The following is a 16,356-nucleotide window of genomic DNA, read 5'->3' as shown; positions in this document are numbered from 1 at the left end:
TCCGTTAACTCGGCCTTGTTGAAGTTACACACCTTTGTATTTCTGAATTTTGGTTTTGTAATAATCTAACAAGTGACTAAATGTCTACAATGTCTTTTGTATAATGTACTTGCTTCAGTTTCAGAACTTTTGGTTGGAATTAACAAATACCATGTGATTCTCAGATATAGCGCCGATAGAAGCAGACAAGTTAGTAGTGATTCGCAGACTTTTTACAATAACTTTCTGGCTGTTTTTCTCTTTCTAGCCGTCTCTCTTCTGCTTTCTCTCTCTCTCTCTCTCTCTCTCTCTCTCTCTCTCTCTCTCTCTCTCTCTCTCTCTCTCTCTCTCTCTCTCTGATCGTCTCTCTTCCTCTCCTTTTTCTATTTGCTGCAGTATGAGGTTGCTGATCGCATAGAAGCCTCACAAATTTTATTTAAAAAAAAAACAAAAAAAGAGGAAAAGCACAAGCTTATTCTTGGATTAATAATCATAGCAGCAGCAGTAGCAACAACAACAGTAGTAGTAGTAGTAATAGTAGCAGTAGTAGTAGTAGTAGTAGTAGTAGTAGTAGTAGTAGTAGTAGTAGTGGTGGTGGTGGTAGTGGTAGTAGTGGTGGTGGAGGGGGTAGCGACCGCGCTAGTAGTAGTAGTAGTAGTAGTAACAACAGCAGCAACAGCTGGAGCCATATTAGAAACATAAACATCAGAATCGACAGCAACCATGATGTATCTTATTCCTCAAGGCGTTTTATCTCTTTCGTACGCGCCTCTGTTTCATTAACGTTTCTATTTTAAAGTAGTTTTCAAACACACACACACACACACACACACACACAGAGCACTGATTATAATTGGGAATGGTGATATCTCAAAGGTTAAATTGCAATCTTTATCGACTCATTGTTAGAAGTGGCTTAAAGGTTCCGCTTTCGTAAGTCGCTACACAAATATATTCCTGCTTTCAATTTGCATGCCAACCTGTACCATCAAAAGAATAAGAACGGGTGACTTAGGTTATCAACCTTAACCGGATGTTTTAAGTTGACATTCAGCTTATGCTTCATAGAAAGGAATATGAAAAGTGTTCCATTTACGAAAGGAAAGCAGAACCTCCAGACTGAATGAAGAAGACGAAGAAGACCTCTATTGTTTAATCAGGAGAAAGAAGAATGCGCCCATAACTTTCCCAGGTTATTGAGATTGATGTGGTTGATCTTCAGTTTGAAATTCTCTAACTTAATGTCTCCTGGAAAACGCGGATGCTCCGAAAGGGAAGGATTACGCGAAATGGTTTGCGAAGGACTTTTAGACATTTTTATTTATTGTTATATTGCAATTGAACAATAGTGTGGGACGGTTCAGAATTCCAACAGACCAATCTGATTTAAGCTTTTGTTTGTTTGTTTTCGAAATTCCTTGTTAATATAATTGCACACTAATTGATTGTGTATCTTCAGAGAGATTTTAAATGTTGGTCTCAAATTTTAGCACAAAGTCAGTAATATCTGGAAGGGGGTAAGTCGATTACATCGACCCCAGTGTTCAACTGGTACTTATTTTATCGACCCTGAAAGGTTGAAAGGCAAAGTCGACTTCAGCGAAATTTGAACTCAGAACGTAAGGACGGACGAAATGCCGCTAAGCATTTTGCCCGGCGCTGTAACGATTCTGCCAGCTCGCCGCTTTGAGAGAGAGATTTTAAATATTGAGCATAGATACATGAAAGAGTCATCCATTATGCAAATGTGTTGCTTTAATCTTAAAGATTTTAACTAAAACAAGAGCGTTCAGAGAGCACAAACCTCCGCCGAGGCAACACCAGCGTCTTCTCGCCGATTAACCGGAGATGATTTTTTAGAGTGAGAATATCTGAAATAAACTCCACTGATCTCACAAACGAGAATACTAAAAAGGAACCCGACCACTCTCAAAAATTAAGTATATAAAAAAAAGGAAAAATAATCCAGAATCCTTGACCGGTACCGGATCGATCCCAAAATCTAATCAGTTCTTGTCCGTCACGAGGCCAAATATCCCTGAAAGTTTCATCCGAATCTATCCAGCAGTTCTTGAGATATCTTGTCCACGGACAAACAAACAAACACGACTGAAAACAATACCTCCGCTTTCGTTAAAGTGGAGGTAATAAGCTTTTCTTCCATCACAAACTAATAACGTCTGCTTTGATCGTGTCACGATTTTTTCCTATCTCCAGTTACGACAGAAATTTCAATTAATTAAGACGTTTCTGGTTACAATATTCACTGTTTCCTCTCTTGACTTATTTATTCATCCAAATTCATATCATCGGTGCATTTCAGTTATTTCCTTTAGCTCATGTTATTATTTTAATTATTCATGTGGTATTGGCCAAAATAATCTTTGATAACTTATCAAGCAGCTTTAAGTAGACTGTACTATTATCTTGGTGAAGGCTCATAGGCCGAGATATGGCCATTGTTTACCCTTGACTGCAAAATCACACTATGCATGTATCTTTTATCTTTAATCTTTTGTTTGTTCTAGTCATTGGACTGCGACCATACTGGAGCATTGGTTTCAAGACTTTAGTCGAAGAAATCGACCCCAGTACTTATTTTTAAGTCTGGCACTTATTCTAACGGTCTCTTCCACCGAACCGCTAAGTTGCGATTGTCGAGCAATGGGAACGCAAACACAAGCACAACGCAACACACACACACACACACACACACACACACACACACACACACACACACACACACATACACACACACATACATACATAAATACATACATACATACATACATACATACGTACATACATATGTTTCTGTCTCCCAAATTCACTCGTATGGCAGTGGTTAATCCGAGGGTATTGTAGAAGACACTGGCCCAAAGTGTCGTGCACTGGGCCTGAACTGTGAGATATTAATTCCTAATTCATTGAAATTACCCCCCCCCCCTTTAGGAAGCGTCGTTAATAATTGTCACTAAGTTTTATATTTTCTTTCTCCAACGAAGACAGAAATTTCATTGAATTAAGCTTTTTGTGAGCGGCAATCAGTTCTACACTCTTTAGTTTATTCACATTTCGACTCCTTTAGACCAATATATTCATATTAATGACAATAAAAGATATTTAATTGGTGAAAATTTTCTATAAGCTTTTATAATATTCAGTTATGGTAAGGCGGCGAGCTGGCAGAGTGGTTAGCACGCCGGGCGAAATGCTTAGCGGTATTTCGTCTGTCTTTACGCCGAGGTCGACTTTGCCTTTCATCCTTTCGAGGTCGATAAATTACGTACCAGTTGCGTACTGGGATCGATCTAATCGATTAGCCCCTCCCCCAAAATTTCGGACCTTTTTCCTAGAGTAGAAAAGAATATTCAGTTATAGTTGCAGGCGTGGCTGTGTGGTTGAGAAGCTTGCTTCCCAACCATGAGGTCTTGGGTTCAGTTCCACGGCGTGTCACCTTGGGTAAGGGTTCTTCTGCTAAAGCTCCGGGCCGACCAAAGTCGCGTGAGAGGATTTGGTAGACGTAAAGTGAAAGAAGTCCGTCGTCTACATACATACGTGTGTGTGTGTGCACGTGTACGTATCCGTGTTTGTGCTTGTCGACTACCACTGCTTGATAACCGGTGTTGGTTTGTTTATGTTTGCGTAACTTAGCGGTGCGGGAAAAGAAATCGATATAATAAGTACCAGACTTAAATTAAGTCCTGGGGGAAAGGCGATTTGTTCGACTGAACCCATCAGATGTAGTGTCCCAGAGTGGTCGCGGTCCAATGACTGCAACAAGTAAAAGAAACTGAAAGGTATTATTTTTATTTACCTTCTCATTTTGTCCTTTCCTAACTTATAAACTTTGCTTCTCTCGTTTATGTCACAGTAAATCAGTATAAATATATATTCACAGGTTTTAAGTCGTTGTAGCCGGCTTAATACATGGTCGGGATTATTTTCACGTGAATTTCTTATGCAACGAATATAACCGATTGTAATCACTTTTATTTGGCGAATAATTATTGTAATTTGTTCATTTCTAAGTTATTTCAGGCATATTAAGGTTCAGTATAAGAATAAAGAATGGTTTTGTTGAATTTATTATACTGCTGCAACTGAATAAACACTATGTCACTCATCAATTTAATCTTTTGATCAGTTGAAGAATTATATCGTTATCTTGCTGGCATAACAGTTGATTGATTGATCGTTGCCATAACAACGAGCAAATTCATAATGGCTCTATTTAATTTTATTTTATTTAGCTAATAAAACTATTGCTAGCAAATATCTAATTTCCTGTACTCCATGCGATTGTTGTCGTTTCGCCCCAGGACAGCTCTGATTGAGAAGACTTAAGATCAAAAGCTTCTCAGTCGTAACCGCCCGTATTTTCCCAGACAAAATGTAGCGAAGTAACACATTATCAAATATAATTTTAGATACCATCTTTTTCTAAGACAACAGAATGTCATATAAGAGAAGTTTGGCTGCTATTTTTGTTGGGTTGAAGAGACTTCCATTAGCGTCGATATAGCAGATTTTAACCGCATGGCAGATGGCAATCTGAGCATAAAGGGAAATTAGGACAGCTGTCCGAAGAACTAAATACGGGGAAACTTAGTCGCAACGGACTAAAGCGTATACCCACTAATGAATAAAAATATTGGTTTCAAATTTTAACACAAGGTCAGCACTTACTGGTACTTATTTTATCGATCCCGAAAAGCTGAAAGGTAAAGCCGAGCTTGGCGGAATTCAAACTCAGAACATAGAAACGGACGAAATGCCGCTAAACATTTTGTCCGGCGTGGAAACAATTCTGCCAACTCGCCGCTTTACTAAATTAAAAATATTGGTTTCAAATTTTTGTTCAAGGCCACCAAGTTCAAGGGAGGATTAAAGTCGATTACATCGGCCCCAGTGTTCAACTGGTACTTATTTTATCGATCCCGATAAGATGAAAGACAAAGTCGACCTCGGCGGAAATTTGAACTTAGAACTACCGCTAGGCATATTTTGCTTGGCGTGCTAACGACGTTTCCAGCTCGCTGCCTTACTAAATAAAAGTATTAAACTCTGTATTTTTGCTTTGAGTTCTCTCTTGTTTAAAAGTGTTCACCGACGCAGGCAATACTCAGGGCACTCATCTGCAACTGTTGAAATCAATCCAACTGTCCACCAACGGTTAGTTAGATAATTTCAATTTAATTTAGTTAATTTCAATGCTATTCCATAATTATTACTGTCTACAATTTCACGGGTTTCGACTCTGATGCTTATTCTAAAGAATGCTTTTAATTTATCATAGTAGTAGTCGTAGTGTATGTGACAGAGTTTCATTGCAGAGCCAAAGAAGTGATAGCCTGGAACAGTTTGGAAATCATTGCTTGAATATCTTGTTTAGTATTCTTCCGTTAATTAAAACCTTAGTATATTTTTATTAATTTAATTTAATTAAACCAACAAAGACACCTCTTTTAGCAGCACTTCGGCCAATAAATGCAATCGCTAATGTCACGTATTTTCTATAGAACAACAATCTAAATGCAGATAAACAAAAATATATATAAAGTCGCCATTTTTTTTTTATTACACTAATTCCATTAAATCCATCAGTCAGTAAACCATACAAATCTTGCATCTTTTTACTAGATCACGCTTAAGGGCCCCAATAGTAAACGTGATACTACTTTTAAATAATCATATAGTATCATCAACTTGGCGTACAACCGAGCTTTTCTAATGATGAGGTTGTTTGGTCATATGACGTTCGTGCTATTCCCGAAGGCATCAGCGAGTAAGTGGAATATAATAGATTTAACTGAAAAATAAAACTGTATTTTAGAATTGGCTTGTAGGAATTTATCTCTTACTCTCCCTTATTTCCAACGTATGTGTGTAAATGACTTCCCCAGCCTTCCACTATGACAATCCACGCATCTTGATATTTTGGTGGTTTCTGCTTTTATTTCTCCTCTTTTTTATGTTTAGTATTTTATTCCTCATGTTTAGCATGCTATCAATCAACCGCCCCCTACAACAACAATAATCTTAATATATAAGAGTGAATGCATGAGCTCTCCAATTTTCTAGGCCACAGTTTTGCAAGTAGTTAGCTGAAATGTTGCAAGGGCTACATCTTTTCAATATAGTCAAATGCTTTGAGGTTTTTCAGAAATGTGTTCTTTTTTATGGCCAGACACAAAAATGAAGACTGACCTGACGATATTGTGCACTATACTCTGTAATATTGCAATAGACAATGGAAAAAGTAGCTAATAAGAAAAATATAATTCGTTTAGAGTTATTATGTAAATTAGTAGTGTGTTTTTGGAGATAACTCATTGGTTTCCTTGAAAATGAAATTAAAGAATTTAAGAATAAAATTGCATTTTAGGTTCTATAGTTGGTTATTTATATCTCTTTGTGTACTTTTATGAAGCTCAGCCTTACCCATTTTTAAACAAAAATTGTTCGGGTGTAGCAATGCTTTATGAATGAATAAATACTCTCGAACCAATTGTAGATTGTCAGTAACTTTTTTAATGAATTTATTCAAAATATGCTGAATCTATGTGAGTATTATTTTAGCTATTAATAAACCAGTTGGTTGCTGCAAATGAATGATAAAAAGAAAGACATATTGGCACTCGTTATCGTTTGATAAAATGAAGAATTGCTATTAATTTCTAGAAATCTCAAAGAATATTACAATATTTTTCTTGGACACTTCCAGATTCATGGACAATATTATATTATCTCTATGGATAGCTGTTATTCTTATCACTGTTGCAGGCATATTTAATGTGTATATTAAATAACTCAAAATCAAATAAAAGGAAAATAGGAATGTGGTTGTGAGAATTAACACCAATATTCCTAGTCTTGCATTCTCAGAAGATTGGCCTTCTGGAACCTTCTCCTGCTCGTGTCTTTCTTGCAGTTGTTGATCTGCAGCTTCACCGTTCTGATACCAACCAGCCTGAGACCGCCTTTGGCTCTAAGAGTCAGACTTCCTGTTTTAAAATGACTGACATTAAAATTGTTCATCAAAAATTTATGTTGATTTAAGTTGCAAACATCGGCTTAATATTTATTTTATTATTTCACCTGTTTCGGTCATTAGACTACGGCCATGCTGGGATATTGCCTTGAAGGGTCTAGCCGAACAAACCAATCCCAGTACTTGTTTTTCATCCTAGTAATTAGTCTATCGGTCTCTTTTAGCGGAACCGCTAGGTTACAGAAACGTAAACAAACCAACACCGGTTGCCAAGCGGTGGCGGTTAACAGACACAAACACAAACACGCACACAGTTATATACACGGATGCATATATATATATATATATATATATATATATATATATATATATATATATATATATATATATATATATATATATATATATATCGTTGCTATTATGCAAAAGTGTCCTAAGTCCCAGTCCAAAATGTTACTTTTTGAAGATGACCAAGGATCTGGAGATCCTGAAACTATTATCACCGAGGAAAACATTGACCGTATTCGCCACACGGTGAGGATGACAGGTGATTGATTATAAATCAAATAGCTAATGCTATTAGCATATCCCTTGAGATCGTTGAGGCTATGATAGTAGAAGACATTTACCAAAGGTGCCATGCAGTGGGACTGAACTCAGAACCATCTGGTTGAGAAGCAAAAACTTTGTTGCATTTCAATAGAAATTTGTTAACAAAAGAGTTAAATGGAACATTGACGACATTAAGCCCACCTCTTTCGGAGAACTTGCAAAGGTCATGTGCACCGCTCCTTCCTCTAGAACAAAAACAAAAACAAAAAATACTAAAAGGGCCCATACAAATGGACCAAGGGTTTTAATGTTACTGACCCATCTGCTCCTAAGAGTTTACAGTACAGCACTATTTTGTAATATTTCTGGTTTTGCAATATAAGGATAATATTATTCGAACTGCTTTTAACTGCAATATCAAAAACACGTTGTATCTCTAAGCAGCTCTCCACAACAGATTGCTCGGATGTTACATGTTTCATAAGAAGAAATACCATTATAAAGCTGATCTAAGTGTCTTCCTTCTACTCGTGCTTATCTTAGGTTGTTTTCTTTTTTCAATGCTCCAGCTGATCTTGTTAGAGAAAGTGTTGGACTAATGGTTAAAATATGAGTGCAGACATGGCTGTGTGGATAAGAAATTCGCATCACAACCGTATGCTTCTAGGTTCTATCCAACTGTATGGCAGCTTGTGCAAATACCTTCAACCATAGGTTCGAGTTGGCTAATACTGTGTGTGTGAATGGAAGTTGGGAAATGGACACTGTACTGAAGTCTGTCACACTCAGATGCATTTACAAACATACATACATACATACAGCCACGAATGCACGCACACACAGCACGTACGCACAGTACGCACGCACGCACACGCGCGCACACATACATACATGCATACATTATATATATGTAAGGCGGCCATCTGGCAGAATCGTTAGCACATCGGGCAAAATGCTTAGCGGCATTTCGTCTGTCTGTGCGTGATCGACTAGTTCCTTCCCCCAAATTTCAGGCCTTGTGACTTAAGTAGAAATAATTATATATGTATGCCTGTTTGTGTTTGTACATTTATTTATTTGTATCTATAGATATTTTCGCTTATGAATATCGACGAAAGATATAAACATCAAAAGGTAAAAAAAAAGCACTGTTTCAGCAACGAAATCTTTTGAAATATTTGTTCTGCATCGAATTATAGACATCTCCTTGTCATTGTCGTCGACAGAGATGTACCTAACCAGAGATTGCCCCATGGGAAAGCTTTAACCAATGTCACGCTATTGTTCACCGTTTCTAATATAATATAAATAGCCTGGGATGTTTGTGTCGGACACCGCACTGTGTATGTAGCTAATATAGCTAACTACTTCTTTGTTGCTATCTCAAGAGAATCCATCACAGATTCAAGCTCCTGTAGGAAAACAGTAATATAATTAATGGAAACAGTAATACAAATGATGATTTATTACATTGACTGTATTATTAATGAACGTTTCATTAACTTACAAAGCTGAGTTAAAATCCTCTTGCGGATCTGCCTCATTATCGAAGTCCTCTCTGTGCAGCTCTTTCCTTAAACAATTCTCACACCTTCACTGCTCAATCAGGGAGTCATGGTCAACATACAGCTGAAAGACATTAAAGGCTGGTCGGCAAGCATTGCTGCAATAACATGCCATTTCCTCCTCGAATGTCCGTATCGAATCAAAAAGCTATTTTTATGTTGGAAGTTAACTGCCATCTGACATGACCACATTTCAGAATACATAAATAAATAAATAAATAAATAAGTAAACTAACAAATAAAAAAAATATGTGTAGAGTGGCGAGCAGTCGGAAAAAATGTTCCTGGGTATTTATATAATGAGTTCAAATTCCGCCGAAGCCGACACTGCCTTTCATCATTCTTAAAATAAGTACCAGTTAAGTGCTGGGAATCAACACAAATGACTATCCCCAGGGAAATGTTGCTGCTATTTCTATCAAGGCTCTCTCCTTGGTTCAGATTTTCTCATAGCTGTTCTTGTTTAGCGTTAATGGAGCTACCATATGTTGAAAACCATTCCAACTACGACCATCTCACCTTTTTTCCTTTGCGCAAGGAACCCAAAACTTTACTATCCTATTTCTAAGAGAAACAAATGTTAGAGCAAGGTCTGTCACCTGTCGATTATATAGACCAGTGCTTATTTTATCTACACCGGACGTATCAAATGCAGAAAGCTCCCAAGGGAAGATTTGAACCCTGAACTTAAAGTACATATATGTGTGTGTGTGTAATATATATACATGCGTGTGCGTGTGTGTGTGCGTAGACACACAGACACACGCAGACACACAACGTGCTTCCACGCAGTTTCCGTCTATAAATTCATTTACAAGGCATTGTGTCGGTCCGTCCAGAGCTATAGTAGAAGACACTTGCCCAAGATATTGCGCAGTGGGACTTAACCCGAAACCACGTGACTGCAAAGCGAGTTTCTTAAACACACGGTTATACCTGCGTCTTAAGTTGCCTGCAGTTAATTGATTTAACTCCGGCATTAAAGCCAATTCTCATTCTAACTTTTCTCTGTCCGCGTTAACCCTTTCAACCCACGAGTTCACTGTAGCAGGTGTGGTTTCGTTTGACTATATTCTTGGAAGGAGCAAAAGTGGGTGGCCACATGGTTTTGTGTTTACGGTTTAAAATAATGTTCCTGCCAATTAACAAACTATAGACACAGAATCGTATGGCTGTCCGCTTTTATATCTTCCAGGAGTATAGCTATACGAAATCACGGCTACAAAAGTGTACATGCGAGTTCAAAGGGTTAGGTGTTTTAATAGACGACTCTGCTACATCGCCACAAAAATGATATTGGTAAGATATTTTTTAGCTGAAAAGAACTTGAAGCAAATAAAATATTGTACAGCAGAATGTGAAATTATTGAATAATCAATAGTTTATTGTCTTATCTCCTAATCGATGCAGTAACTAATCAATATAGTGTCTCGCAAACAATGAAAGAAATATAACCTCTCCTGAACGACAAATCGCAATTTTATAACTTTCTGCAAAAAAACTATTACTCGGAACGTGTTGTAAGTAAAAAAGTTGATATTTTTAGAGCTAACGGAATTAACTATATCGTTAGTAACTATGTGTGGAGAAAAGCAGATAATCCATATTGGTTTATCTACAGGTAACATAAGTACAGACGACAATCGCAAACGAGTATGACTTTTTAACATGTACCATGTTTTTGCTAGTTGTTTTAAGTCCCTGGGTAGTCAAGAGAAGACATAGATACTGTCTAGGTCCCTTTTCCCTTGACCCATCGGAACATCCATGATGTGACACCTGGAAAAGGAGAGAGCGGCACTAACGTGGTGACCTCAGCCGGATTTGTACTCAGAGTGCAAAGGGCCAGAACAAATATCGCAATGCATTCTAACCAACACTCCAATGACTGCCATCGGCGAGGTTTTCTAGATATAAGCAATCTATCTATCTATCTATCTATCTATCTATCTATCTATCTATCTATCTGTGTGCGTGCGTTTGTTATATAAAAGACACCAACCGTGCTTTGGTTCGACCTTTTATATTAACGATTTTTCATATTTCCTTATTAGTCTTTTATGGTTTTGTTTGGCTCAATAACATTCCTAAATAATTAATCTGATGTTTCGAGACTTTCACCATCTCATAGTCACGTTTGTCATATAAGGTGCGTGAAGGAAAAGCTGTTCACTATTTATGCATACACGCTCACACACACACACACACACACACACACACACACACACACACACACACACACACACAGATATGTATATGTATACAAACATACGTACGTACCTACCTACCTACATGCATACATACATACACTCACATGCAAACATACATACATACATACATACATACATACATACATACATACATACATACATACAAACACACATCTTCTGCTTGTTTCAGTCATTATTCTGCAGCCATCTTGGGGCACTGGCTCGAAGAATTTTTAGTCGAATGAATCGACCCCAGTATTTGTTTTTTAAAAGTCTAGTACTTCTTCTATCGGTCTCTTTTGCCGAACTGCTGTTACGGGGTCGTAAACACCAATACTGGCGGTCAAACGGTGGGTGGGGTGGGGGACAAACACAGACACAAAGATATATACATACGGCGGGCTTCTTTCAGTTTCCGTCTCCCAAATCTACTCACAAGGCTTTGGTCGGCCCAAGGCTATTACATTCGTCCAAGGAAACTGAACCCGAAACCATGTGGTTGGGAAGCAAGCTACTTACCACTGCCACGCCTACGTTGTATATATATATCTAATATAATAAATGCGAAAACAAATTTCTGAGTGTCAGTGTGTCACACTTTTTCACCTTTACTCCTCGAGGCCGTAGCCCAACATATCATACCATTTTGGAATCAGGAAGACTCTGTGAGTAAATTAAAAACATTCCGGGCCGAATCCAGACCTGCAATCCTGAAATTTTGGATTCCCAAGTTTTCAATACTGCGATTGTTTTCGGCGATTTTTTTTTTACATGATTTTTTTTTCGTTTTTTTTTTTTGCGACGAATCTGATCATCATTGGAATATGACTCTGGAGGAAGCAATTGCAACAAATTCTCCAAAACAAGCCAGAGATCTCTTTGCAGATCTTCCCATTCAGAGTTAGTTGCTTTAAAAGCTACATACTACCTTAAAAGCCGCCCAATAAGACGGCTTTTAAGCTAATATATATATATATATATATATATATATATATATATATTTATATATATATATATATATATATATATATATATATATATATATATATATATATATATACATATATATATATATATCTTAATTGCTTTAGATCTCGCAAATAGGCTTAGACACTTCTCCGCACTACGATCCTCAGTGAGGAGCATATACAGAATAACTGGCAAAATGAATCTGTGGATCACGCCTCTTCATTCGGGTGACTGCCTGCATGCTATAGAACTGCTGGGTCAGAGTTGACCTGGGGCTACACAAGAGCAAGAATAACTAATTAAGGGGAAGCATGGAAGAAATTTCAGAAAGCAGCAAATTTGAGAAGAAATGTTTGTTTTTTTTCCAGTGGGAATAATTGATGGTGGTGGCGGTGATGGGATATTTAGTTCGGATCGGATTCTGGAGGAGGGAAAAGTGGTTGTGTGTTTGTACTGCTGATAGGAGACTAATTGTCATGCTCTTGTTGATGGCTGTCTTATTTAAGCAGTACAAGTCTGGTATTGAAGTGTCCATGTTGCATGTGAATGACACGTGCACGGAAGGTTAAGGCAGCGTGAAGCCTTGTATCATTTGCATAGGAATGTGTGTGTGTGTGTGTGTGTGTGTGTGTGTGTGTGTGTGTGTGTGTGTGTGTGTGTGTGTGTGTGTGTGTGTGTGTGCGCGTGTGTGTGCCATGAAGTAACTGCATGACAGAATTTCTAATAATTGAAACCTGAATGGCGTAACAAGTATGTAAATCTGAACTTAATGGAAACAAATTGATTCCACCAATTTTGAATAGAACTTCGAACATTTTCCACGCACAGTGACTAATAACTAAATGTTAATAATTAACGCTGCTATTTTTAATATGGAACTTGTTGAATGAAGATTGCTTGCAAATGTACGAAGTCAGCATTGTCTACGTATAGCGAGTTCAAATCGAACATGTTCAGCTAGAATAAGTCCAATTATTAGCATTCCGTTATTTTTAAACTTATTTTTTTCCAGACGTATATTGCTTGTCAATGAATAAATTTCTTGTTGTTTTCTCAAGTTAGACAGGAAACTTAATGTTTTTTAGAGGAAGAAGAATAAAATTACGATGTTCATGCTTTTCCCTATGCATAAGTGGTTCGTGGCAGAATCGTTAAAACAGCGGGTATTTATTCCACCTCTCTACATTTTGAGTTCAAAACCCGTTGAGGACAACTTTATCTTTAATATTTCAAGAGACGATGAAATTACCATTCAAATACTGAGGACTACATAATTGCCTGTTTTCTTCTTTCAGAATTTGAAACCTCGTGTACATGTCAAAAAAACATTAATGTCATTCTATTCACGTCTTAAATGCTTTATAGAAATTAATGATGTTTTATAAGTATCTAAGGTACTTTATAGGAATCTAAGATGCTTAATAGAAATTTATGATTCTTTTTAGGAACATAAGATGCTTTATAGGACTCAAAGATGCTTTATAGGAATCAGTCCCAGTTCTAGTGTGTCATTCTATTGACCCCCTGGAAGATAAAAGCAAAACTATTAAAGCTTTGACAAGATTTGGACTCAAGCAACAATTTATTTACCTTACGTCACTAATGCTCTTGAGAATGTCCCACCATCTCCTTTTCCCGCCACTAAAAGTACAAATATGTATAATAGTATGTTTTTATACCGTTGAACTGTTTTAACCGTTCATCCACGTAGATCATAACGAGATTCCTCAGATTTTGCTGTTTAAGTATGAGACCTCGAGTGTTTATTACAAATCGAAACATTAAAAACCAAAATTTCTAAATTTATGGTCAAGTGCGAGGCAAGTTCTTGTAGAAAATGTGTTATTGATTCAGTCGATCATAGTATGTTATTGGTATTTTATTTATTGATTCCAGAGGAATAAGCAATAACATCGATCCCGTATGGGGTTTGGACTTAGAATCTAGAAGGATCATCATCATCATCATCATCACCATCATCATCACCATCATCACCATCATCACCATCATCATCACCATCATCACCATCATCATCATCATCATCATTATCATCATCGTTTAGATCCGTTTTTCCAAGCTGACTGAATAGGTTCGCTGCACAGCAAATTGCTGCCAATCTTGGTCTTTTGTCATCACATTTCTGAAGCACGATTTCATGATAATTAATCTTACCACTTGTTTTTGAACTTTTCTTAGTCTTCTTCTTCTTTTTCTATGGCCACTCCACCTCACATATTTTTCACTTAGCTCGTCGATCCACATCACGAGCTCTTATCACTGTAGTTACCTATTCTTTACAATTCGACTATTGCTTCTAATGTTGTCGGCTGAAAAGCCGTACATGTCTGTTCAAAGCCGAATAGCTCGCGCCCGTCTCGATCCGTCAGTGACCTGATCGTGGTTTTGTTTCCATATCGCGACTCCTCCGTTCGGCCCACCGGACAGCTTTAGGTCTTTCATGTTTGAGCGCACAGGCCTTAGCTGACTACGCAACATTCGTGTTTCGCTTCGAAGAAATAGTCAAGGGCCATTCTCACCACTAATACATCTGTCACGAAGCCCTTTCTAATCGCCTCTTCTAATTTGCTAGCTAGTTCACCCTCTAATTTATTCCTTTTTCTTGCTAACACTTTGTTAAACGTTATTGATTCTGCTCTAATCGCCCTCTTCAGGGTGACCCACCACCGGTTGCTGACGATTGCCCTCGTCAACTGCCGCTTAACTAGTTCACTAATCCGGTCCTGTAGTCTGTGTGTATTGGAAAGGACGCGTTTAACTTCTAGTAACGGGTCCCTATCTACAAGTCCTATCTAATTCGACTGTGCAGATCACAAACTTGTGGTCTATGTAGCTGTCCAATTTAAACTGTAGACAACCTACGTCATCCCTATCCAATGACCTAACAAATACTCTATCTAGATACGATCTGGATGACCCATTGTGGCTGCTCCATAACCACACTGGCACATCAAGGAAATCCAGTCGATACCTATCAGACAATTGGAAGTTTCTGAGTAGGCTTTCAAGGAATTTGCACCCACTCCTTCCGTATGTCTAAAATCTCATTCCAATCCCCCTACTAGTAGTAAACTGCGAGACGTTCCCAGGAATGTTTCTAGACACCTGAAGAATTCTGGCCTTCAAGCCTCTGTCGGGGCATATACGACCACCAGTCTAAGGGCCCACCTTTGCTATCATTCACATCTAGGACCACATACTTGCCGCTTGGGTCCAAGAAGATTGCCTTTACTTCGAGATCTAAGGATTTTCGGAATAGCACTGCTACTCCGCCGCAAAGATCCTATGGGACTTTATGATTCAGTGCGATCATTAGATAGAGAATAGGAAGCCAGAGATAGTCTTAACTGAGAAAGAAAACAAACTATACTGGATCATAGATATAGCATGCTCGGCTGACAACAAGGTATGCGATAAGGAAGAAAGAAAAGTCGATAGATATGACAGGTTAGCTTGGGAAGTTAAGCAGTTGTGGTCGATGAAAAAGGTAGCAGTAGTACCAATAATTGTCGGAGGCCTGGGAACAGTGAGCAAAAACTCTCGAGAAGTACGTGGAACAAATAGGGGCTGCAATAAGAGTGGAGCACTTGCAGAAAACAACACTGCTTGGAACCTCTCTAATACTCCGGAAGGTGCTCGAAAAATAAGAGGTGTTACCTTAGTTCACTGGTTGTGAACAGCTGACACTGTAGTACGTCTCCAGCGTTAGAAGCTGTGCAAAGGTAATAATAATAATAATAATAATAATAATAATAATAATAATAATAATAATAATAATAATAATAATCAGTAACAAAGACTATTCTTGGTAATACTTTGTCGCCATAGAAACAGAAATGTATTTGATTCGTGTCAAACTGATTATTGAACTGATGGAATTCGATGGGTTGTCAGTTCTTTTGTGAATAGTTCAATGAATGGTTTCGTGCGCTTTACTGTTTAGATGGCATATTTCGTTTTTACCTGTACATTGATAAACTCTTTAATCGGAGAGAAGTTCGATTAACAATAGCTGCCAGCTCTTTTATAACTGCGATGATAACATTTGCATACAATCAATAGCTTCATT

Source organism: Octopus bimaculoides, chromosome 6, assembly GCF_046866305.1.
Source record: "Octopus bimaculoides isolate indiv1 chromosome 6, ASM4686630v1, whole genome shotgun sequence".
Classification (NCBI taxonomy): Eukaryota; Metazoa; Mollusca; class Cephalopoda; order Octopoda; family Octopodidae; genus Octopus; species Octopus bimaculoides.
The sequence above is the reverse complement of the archived record's forward strand: the minus strand, read 5'-3'. Positions refer to the sequence as shown.